Source organism: Vombatus ursinus, unplaced genomic scaffold, assembly GCF_900497805.2.
Source record: "Vombatus ursinus unplaced genomic scaffold, bare-nosed wombat genome assembly UNPS02000580.1, whole genome shotgun sequence".
NCBI classification, from domain to species: domain Eukaryota; kingdom Metazoa; phylum Chordata; class Mammalia; order Diprotodontia; family Vombatidae; genus Vombatus; species Vombatus ursinus.
Window position 1 is genome coordinate 6,993,132 of NW_020940358.1, and position 7,585 is coordinate 7,000,716.

Here is a 7,585-nt window from a genome sequence, read left to right on the forward strand (position 1 = left end):
ACTAGTGGAAAATCATTCAGCAGGTGGGAGGGACCTCAGTGGGGTGAGACTGAGACATATCAAATTGGGGAGGTGGGATGGGGAAATAATGGAGAAGAGGAAATGAGGCATTGTCAATTTAATTTTCAAGGAGATTTGCAGCTGTAAGGTGGCAGGGAGGAGGGGATGAATCTAGTTGGTTGTTTATCCCCTCAGGAGTGGGGTACTCCCCTCTTCTCTGCCAATAACAGTCTTGGGAAGAAAGAGGTATTAGAAGGACAGGGGAGCAGAGGTCTGGGAGAGGTCTTTGCCTGTCCTGTTAGAGCAGAGTTCTTTAGTTGTTAGTTCTCAACCCAGTTCTGCTGCTCAGAACCAGAAATAAAATGGTAACTGAAGAAGAGAGGGAAAGTAAAGGGCATAGGGTCAGAAACAGAACCCTAAAATGTCTGGGCAGGAAGAGACTTTAGGGATCATTGAGTCCAAACCCTTCAATTTATAGAGGAAGACAATGAGATCCCATAGAGGGAAAGTCATTTGCCCAAGGTCCAGTAATAAATTAGCAGCAGAGCTGAAACTACAACCCAGGGTCTCAGTCCAGGGATCTCCTACAGCATACAATCATTTCTCTCTCCTCTTTTCTTTGCATTTTGAGTGCCAGAGAATGGGGAGAAGCAAACACTTCCAAGTTCCTTGGAGTGAAGAAAAAGGCCCCTGGAAAGCACAGGGCCACAGAAATCCTGAGGACTATACTTGGCTTTCTCATCAGACTAGGACAACAGGAACCCAGCTACTGTAGAGAAGGGGAGGCTATGTCCTGCTTCACTTAGAGGACTTGCTGAGAGGCTCAGGCTTCAGAGGTCAGGGGCACCAAGACAATTCAAAGAGGTTTGAGCCTGTGGCAAAGAGCATGTTACGTGCCTCCTCTCCCAGCTCTTGGTCCAAGTCCCCAGTGTCTCTGTGCCCAGGACCTCCTATAAAGTCAACTGGAAAAAAAAAAAAACTAGAAGATTTTTTGTTTTTGCTTTTTTTTTCTGGTGTCTCTTTAGGGAGAAACACCTCAGGGCCAAAGAAATCAGAACTAAGGCCTCATGGGGAAGGTCATGTTCTTGTCCTCTAATTAGCTGAGAAATGAGACCATAGCCCAGGCTGGTTGGAGGATACCCCAAGACCTTGATTCATTAGGAAATGTACCCCTGACCCTGTTTAGCTAAGATATGACTCCAAGACCCTGATTGGCCAAAAAATACTTTCAAAGATGCCAAATAACCTGGAGATCTTGCCCTCCAGGCCTTGGATGACTAGAAGAGGCTCAAAGATCGATTAGTTGAGATAGTGATTGGCCAGCAGAATTCTCCTGAGTCCCAGCTGGCCAAGACCTACCCCTTATGCCCTGATTGTCCAGGAACCTATTCTCTGAGCCTTGATTGTCCAGGAGATACCCTTATGTTTAGGAAGGTTGGGAGAAGGTAATGTTGTAGGCCCTAGACCAGGAGGAGAAAACCTCCTTGGTGATGAAGCAGTGGTGATTCCCCTTGTGGCTACACTCATTCTGGATGTAGGTGATACATTTGTCTGGACCATTGGGCTCATAGTAGTAATAGGGCATCTGGTGGGGCTGGGGCCTCTGGCTGCAGTAGTTCAGGCAGTACCATCTCATAGACATCGACTTGGTCACAGAGCTCTATTTCAATTACTGTGGTGAACCAGCCTGTGCTCAGCCAGGGTTGAGATTGTCTTTGCCTGTCTTACCGCAGAAGAGGTCATCAAACTGATATACATGGGTGGGCGAGATGGCACAGGCAACCATGTTGGGGAAAACAAGATCCATGCCTTGGATGACACAGAACAGGCTTCCATTGGGTTTCTGCATTTTGCTGGGAGGTCCCCAGAAGATGAACAGTCTCCAGTTTCTTATTGACAAACTCCTGGGGCCACTGTAGAATGTGGTACACACTGGAGTGACCCGCATCTTGAAAGATGGTCTTGCTACCCACATCTGCCTCATAGCTGGTGGGTACATCATTCATATGTATGGTACACTCTGCCCATTCAATCTCTGATCCCAGCTTCATGTCCAGAAGGCAGCTTGAGCTGGGTATGATCACACACTGGTGACTGTGGGAAATCAGTGTCTAGTTGCCAAGGACTGGGACATAGCTGTCAGCAATGGCCCACTTCTTCAGGTTGGGTGGCTGGCGGAAGAAGCCTTGAAGAGAACTATAGGGGAAGATGTTGTTAATGCTGTTGGAGTTGTAGAGGATGAGGGTAATGAGTGCGAACAGAGCCCCTAGCACCACTGATCATCGGCCCTTACTTTTATTCATGTCTCTCCAGCAGTCTTGGAGTAGGAGCAGCCTTCTGATCACCAAGGGAAGGGGAACAAAAGGTCACCCCCCCCAAGTAGCGCTTGTACCCAATCTTGTTCACACAGCACTGCAACTGGACTCCCAGCACCTCTACAGCCCTGGAGCTGTGACTGTCCTCAGTCCCTCTGCCCCTTCTTGCCATTGTTTACCTAAATGCTCGCTTTCCTTTAGCTTTGAAGTCATCGCTCCTCTGGCCTCCAGGCCTAGCCTGTCCCAGATACAGGTAGCTGACTTTTCCAAACTTTGAAAGGCAGGGGAGGATTCTCCCCTAGCTAAATCTGGATTAGCTTGCAGCAGGCAGTTGGAGAAATATTAAAAAAGGAATCCTAATGTGTATAAAGAACAAAGACACTTAAAAATATTGAATGAAAGAATTAGCCCAACTAAAAATTTTACCAGTGTTCATTTCAGTGTTGGATGAATAATCTGCAAATTGTTTGAAGAACCCCAGCATCACAGAGGCAGAAAGGACTTCAGAAGTCATCAAGCCCAACCTATACCTGAGCACAAATACCCTTTTCAACATTGCTGACAAGTGATCATTCAGTTTCTTGAAGACCTTCATTGAGGGAGAACCTACCACTTCTCAGGTTGCCTACTTCACGTTGGAGTAAGCTAATTGTTAGAAAGGTCTTCCTCATGGCAAGCCCAAATTATTCCCTTAGCAGCTTCATTCCATTGTGTCTAGTTCTGCCCTATCTGGGGCTAAGTTGAAGGAATCTATTCCCTCTTCCAGGTGATAGCTCTTCAAATACTTGAAGGGAACTAGAATGTCTCCTCTAAGTCTTCTGTAAGCTAAACTCTGCACTTCCTTCAACCTCCTGAAAGATTTCTTATGGCATGATCTCAAGACACTTCCTTCAGTTAAACGCAACAGATGTTTATGGAGTCTCTCTGTATGCTCCGCTTTGTACTGAGCCAAGAGCCTTAGGGCTAACTAAGTGCTTCAGATCAGTCAGATCTGAAAATAGCACCTCCCTGAAATGACGGTGAATGCCAGTAGGAAGAAAATTACTTTGTCAAGATTTCAGGAGCCCATACATCTGCATGTGAGTGAAGTCCTCCATCCATATCACATTAAGTTTGGCTCTCAGCTCTTCACCAATGGGCAGCTGAGTGGTATTGTGTATATCGTTTGGGACTCAACTCGAGGAGAGTTTGCAAAGGTAAGAATGGATGATGACCTCCTTCTCCTTCTTAAAAACTCCTGTATATCTTGTAGTTTGGGCCACTCAATCTATTACTTAATTATATTCTATCTTGTACTATTAGCTTATTGGTAGTGTTTTCTTCCTACAGTGTGGTGTCATGGACAGAGAACCAGCCTCAGAAGCAGGAAAACTTGGGTTCAAATCCTACCTTTGAGACATACTTCTCTGTAGCTCCCTGCAAATCTCTAAGCCTATCAGTGCTCTAGGTAGCTCTTTAAGACTCTAAGTTGTTGGCAGGGGTGGGCTGGAGTCAGTTAAATTTTGTGTGAGCATTTAGACCTTAAAAATGGCAAACTCTACAGACCAAACTTGATTTATTGTTTTGTTGATTGTCTAGACTTAAGAAAGTGATGGAGAAAATATTGAGAATACAGATTAAACTTAATGCATTTATTTTGCCAGAGAGTCAGTTGCTGAACATTTACAAGCACATCCAGCAGGGAAGCTGTTGACTTGAATTGATGAAGCAAATTTCCTAACCTGAAAGTTCCCTATACCAATGAAATCATAGATTCAGTCCTATCTCTTCTTCCCAGTTAGAACATGAGATCTCAGTGCAGAGATGTCTTGTTTTCTTTTTACAAAACTAATAGCACAGGACTAGGTATCTAGTAGTCCACAGTAAGTGTATGTATGTAGTATGTATATGTATACACATGTATGTATAATTATGTGTGTATATATTTATGTCTACATATGCATATGTATGTGTATTTCCCCTCTACAATATTGGAAAAAATATGTGAGTTCATCAATGTGGGTTTATTATCTCAATTGTTGAAGATTATCTTCCCTGTAGTAAGAGATCTTGGTATAGCCAAAAGACAATTTCAGCCATTAGTGGCCAACCTTCTTGTGATGAGCCCTTTGGTGACAGACCTATAGGGCCCATACTCTAAATGATTCAAGTTTAGCAGAACCTGACAAAGTTTGGGCATCACTGAAATAGCTTTTGAGAACCCATGGTCATCTCTATTCCAAGTAAGATTTTAGTGGAGCTTGGTGGTGTTGAGGCAACAAGGTGGCACAGTGGGTAGAATGCCAGACCTGGAATTAGGAAGACTCATATTCTTAAGTTCAAATCTGGCCTCACATACTTACTAGCTGGGTGACTTTGGGCAAATCACTCAACTCTGTTTGCCTCAGTTTCTCATCTATAAAATGAGCAGGAAAAGGAAATGGCAAATCACTCCAAAATCTATGCCAAGAAAACCCCAAATGGGGTCACAGAGACATGATGAAAAACAACTTAATAATGTCAACAAATATAAATAACAACACATTTATATATTATATCCATTATGACCACATAAAAGGACAGACACATATGATTTACTGGAGAACAGTTTCTAAGAATCACACTCAACATAGATTTTTAAAATGCTCATAGATGTGGAGTTCAAAAAGACCTTAGAGGCTATTGGGTCTAACTCCAACTGTTTTTTCAATCGAAGAAACTGAGTCACAGAGAAGTTAAGCGACTCTTGGTCATGGACATACTCCTTGAAAGAGTTGAAACCAAGTCTTCCTAACTCTAAATTTAGTGTTTGACCCACCACACTATCATGGCTCTCAGTGGAGTTCTAAGAAACTCTTATTGGGGCCATCTTAAAAACCAGAAGAAAAGGCAATATATTCATGCTGGTGTCATTTTATAACAGTATTGACTGCTTAATAACTGAATTACCTTTTATCATTCCCTTCATTGAGGAAGGAAAGGAGGGCTCTAGGAGAAGGATTTCATAGGAACAGGATCTTAGAGGGAGATGGCCTTCAAGTGGTTGGGCCTGGAGTTAGAAGAGACTAGTGAGGTGGGGGTGAAGGAGCATGCTCCCTCCATGTCAGTGCCTGGAAGCAAAGCTCCATTCACCTCATGCTAGTTATGGCTCTGTTCACAGGGCCATAAACTTAGAGCTGTTATCTCCCTTGTCCATACCTACCCACAGTCATGTGCTAATAGAGTTTGTGTGTGTGTGTAAAATGGTAGTGATGGTGGTGGAAAGCTAGCAAAACAAAGCAGGACAGGAGGCTTAGCTCACTCTTTAATTCTGGAGGGCACAGGCCAGAAGCCAGATATATCATTATTATGGTGCCGTTACTCACCTGTTCTCAGGGTGCCCAAGGAGAGAAACTGGGCAGGTGTAAAAATGAGATTAGGATGGAGGTAGCTGTACCTGAAGTGAGCAAGTAGAACTTTAGCAGTCTGGGGCTATTTAAAGTACTAGGAAAGAAAAACGATGTAAAGAATGAAAGGATCCTTTTCACAGTGAGGAATTTAAATGCAGAGAAGGTAGCACAGCCAAGAACTTCAAATGAAAAATTATTCAGCTGACTTCTCGTGTGGGTGAAAGTAGGGGATGGATGAAGCTAGGGAACAGTGATGCAAGATGAGAAGAAGAAGGTGGTTAATTAGATAATACAGATCTCTATCCAGGAGTGACACTAGTCAATATTGACGTTTCCAAATTCCTTGCCAAATGTTGTGTTGAAACATCCCTTGTGACTTTTTATCTATCAGATTCACTCTACTAAGCCTCTCAGTGATATCTTTGGGGGGTAGAGGGACTGAGAAGTGGGCCAGAGAGGTTTATTCGACTTCATACTTCCTATATTGGAATCTAGTTTAAATGGGAGATAGCATGGAGCAATTGAAAAAAAAAATATTGGATTTGAAATTTAAAGGTCTGGGTTCAAATCTTACCTCTTCTACCTGTGTGACCTTGGGCAAGTTGCTTAACCTTTCTGGGACCCATTTCCTTATACGTAAAAAGACTAGATGGTTTTTAAAGGTTCCTTCCAGCATTAAACCTATGGTAATTTCATTCTCCATCAAAATGCAGCTGCCTTCTTCTAATTAAACTGATTTTACAGACTGTTCAGCTGGAAAAGTTTCATTTTCCAGTGACATGTTAAGTAGAAATATTTGTAAATAAAATGTTTAAGAATACTTGGAGCAAAAGAAGTTTTAGGGATAACCTTCAGGAAAGCCAAACAAGGGTGAAATCAGCTTGACAAGTTTCTGACCTCAGCCAAAATACGTGCAAAGAAAGAAAAGGGCATGTGCTGGGAAGACCAATTGCTTCTCCGTGGTATTAATTTCCAACATGTGTCCAACTGTTGCTCAGTTTCTCCCCCTGAGAGGGACTAACAGTATCCATTTTAGTCTGATTTAAACAAATCTGATTGTTCAGCTTTCAGACTGATTGTTAAGCTTCCTTCTGAAGTAATGTGGATCTGTGGCTCTGGACTAGAAGTTTTGAAGCTGTTGCTTCCTTCTCCCTGCACTCCCATCCTCCAGTTAATTTGGGATGGAAGGATATTTGCTAATAACTAGGGCCCCAGAGGAAAGACATTTTCTTTTTTGCAACTTGCTCTTGGGTAAAAGACAAAACACACAAACAGCTCATCTAACTCCGAAGTACAAATAATTCCATCTGTTCAATTTGGAAAGAAAAAGTTGGATTCTGTCTGCTCAAAACCTGGGAAACAGTTTATTCCTTTATACATTTCCCCCTTCACTAAAGCCCTTTAATATCCTGGTGCCTCATTAGGCTTGGAGGTAGCTATGGGTTCTATAATAAAAGCAAACATTTATATAGTGTTTTAAGGTTTGCAAAGCACTTTAAAAATACTATCTCATTTGATCCTCACAACAGCCCTGAGAGGTGGATGCTATTATTATCTCCACTTTACCTCTGAGGAAAAAAAGACAATACCACCGAAACACAATCTCTAGTAGGTCCTAACATGTTGGAAACAACCCAAGTATGGGACTGAATGTTCAACATCTGAGGACTGGATTATGCTCAGAAAGGTTCATTCAATTCTATTCACTAAGCATTTATTAAACACCTACTGTACACCAGGCACTACGCACTCCTAGGCAATGGAGATGTGGAGACAAAAATGAAAAGAATCTTTGTTGTCAGGGAGCTGGCATTCTGCTGGGGAGGGGGGACAAGTTGTACAAAGATAAGTAAATTCTCTCTCTCTCTCTCTCTCTCTCTCTCTCTCTCTCTCTCTCTCTCT

The 7,585-nt window shown here is 42.7% G+C and overlaps 1 pseudogene; it reads right to left on the minus strand.

The window, feature by feature from the left end:
- Positions 1-1,426: 1,426 nt before the first annotated feature.
- Positions 1,427-2,303, minus strand: LOC114036742 (annotated as a pseudogene).
- Between the last annotated feature and the right edge of the window lie 5,282 nt (positions 2,304-7,585).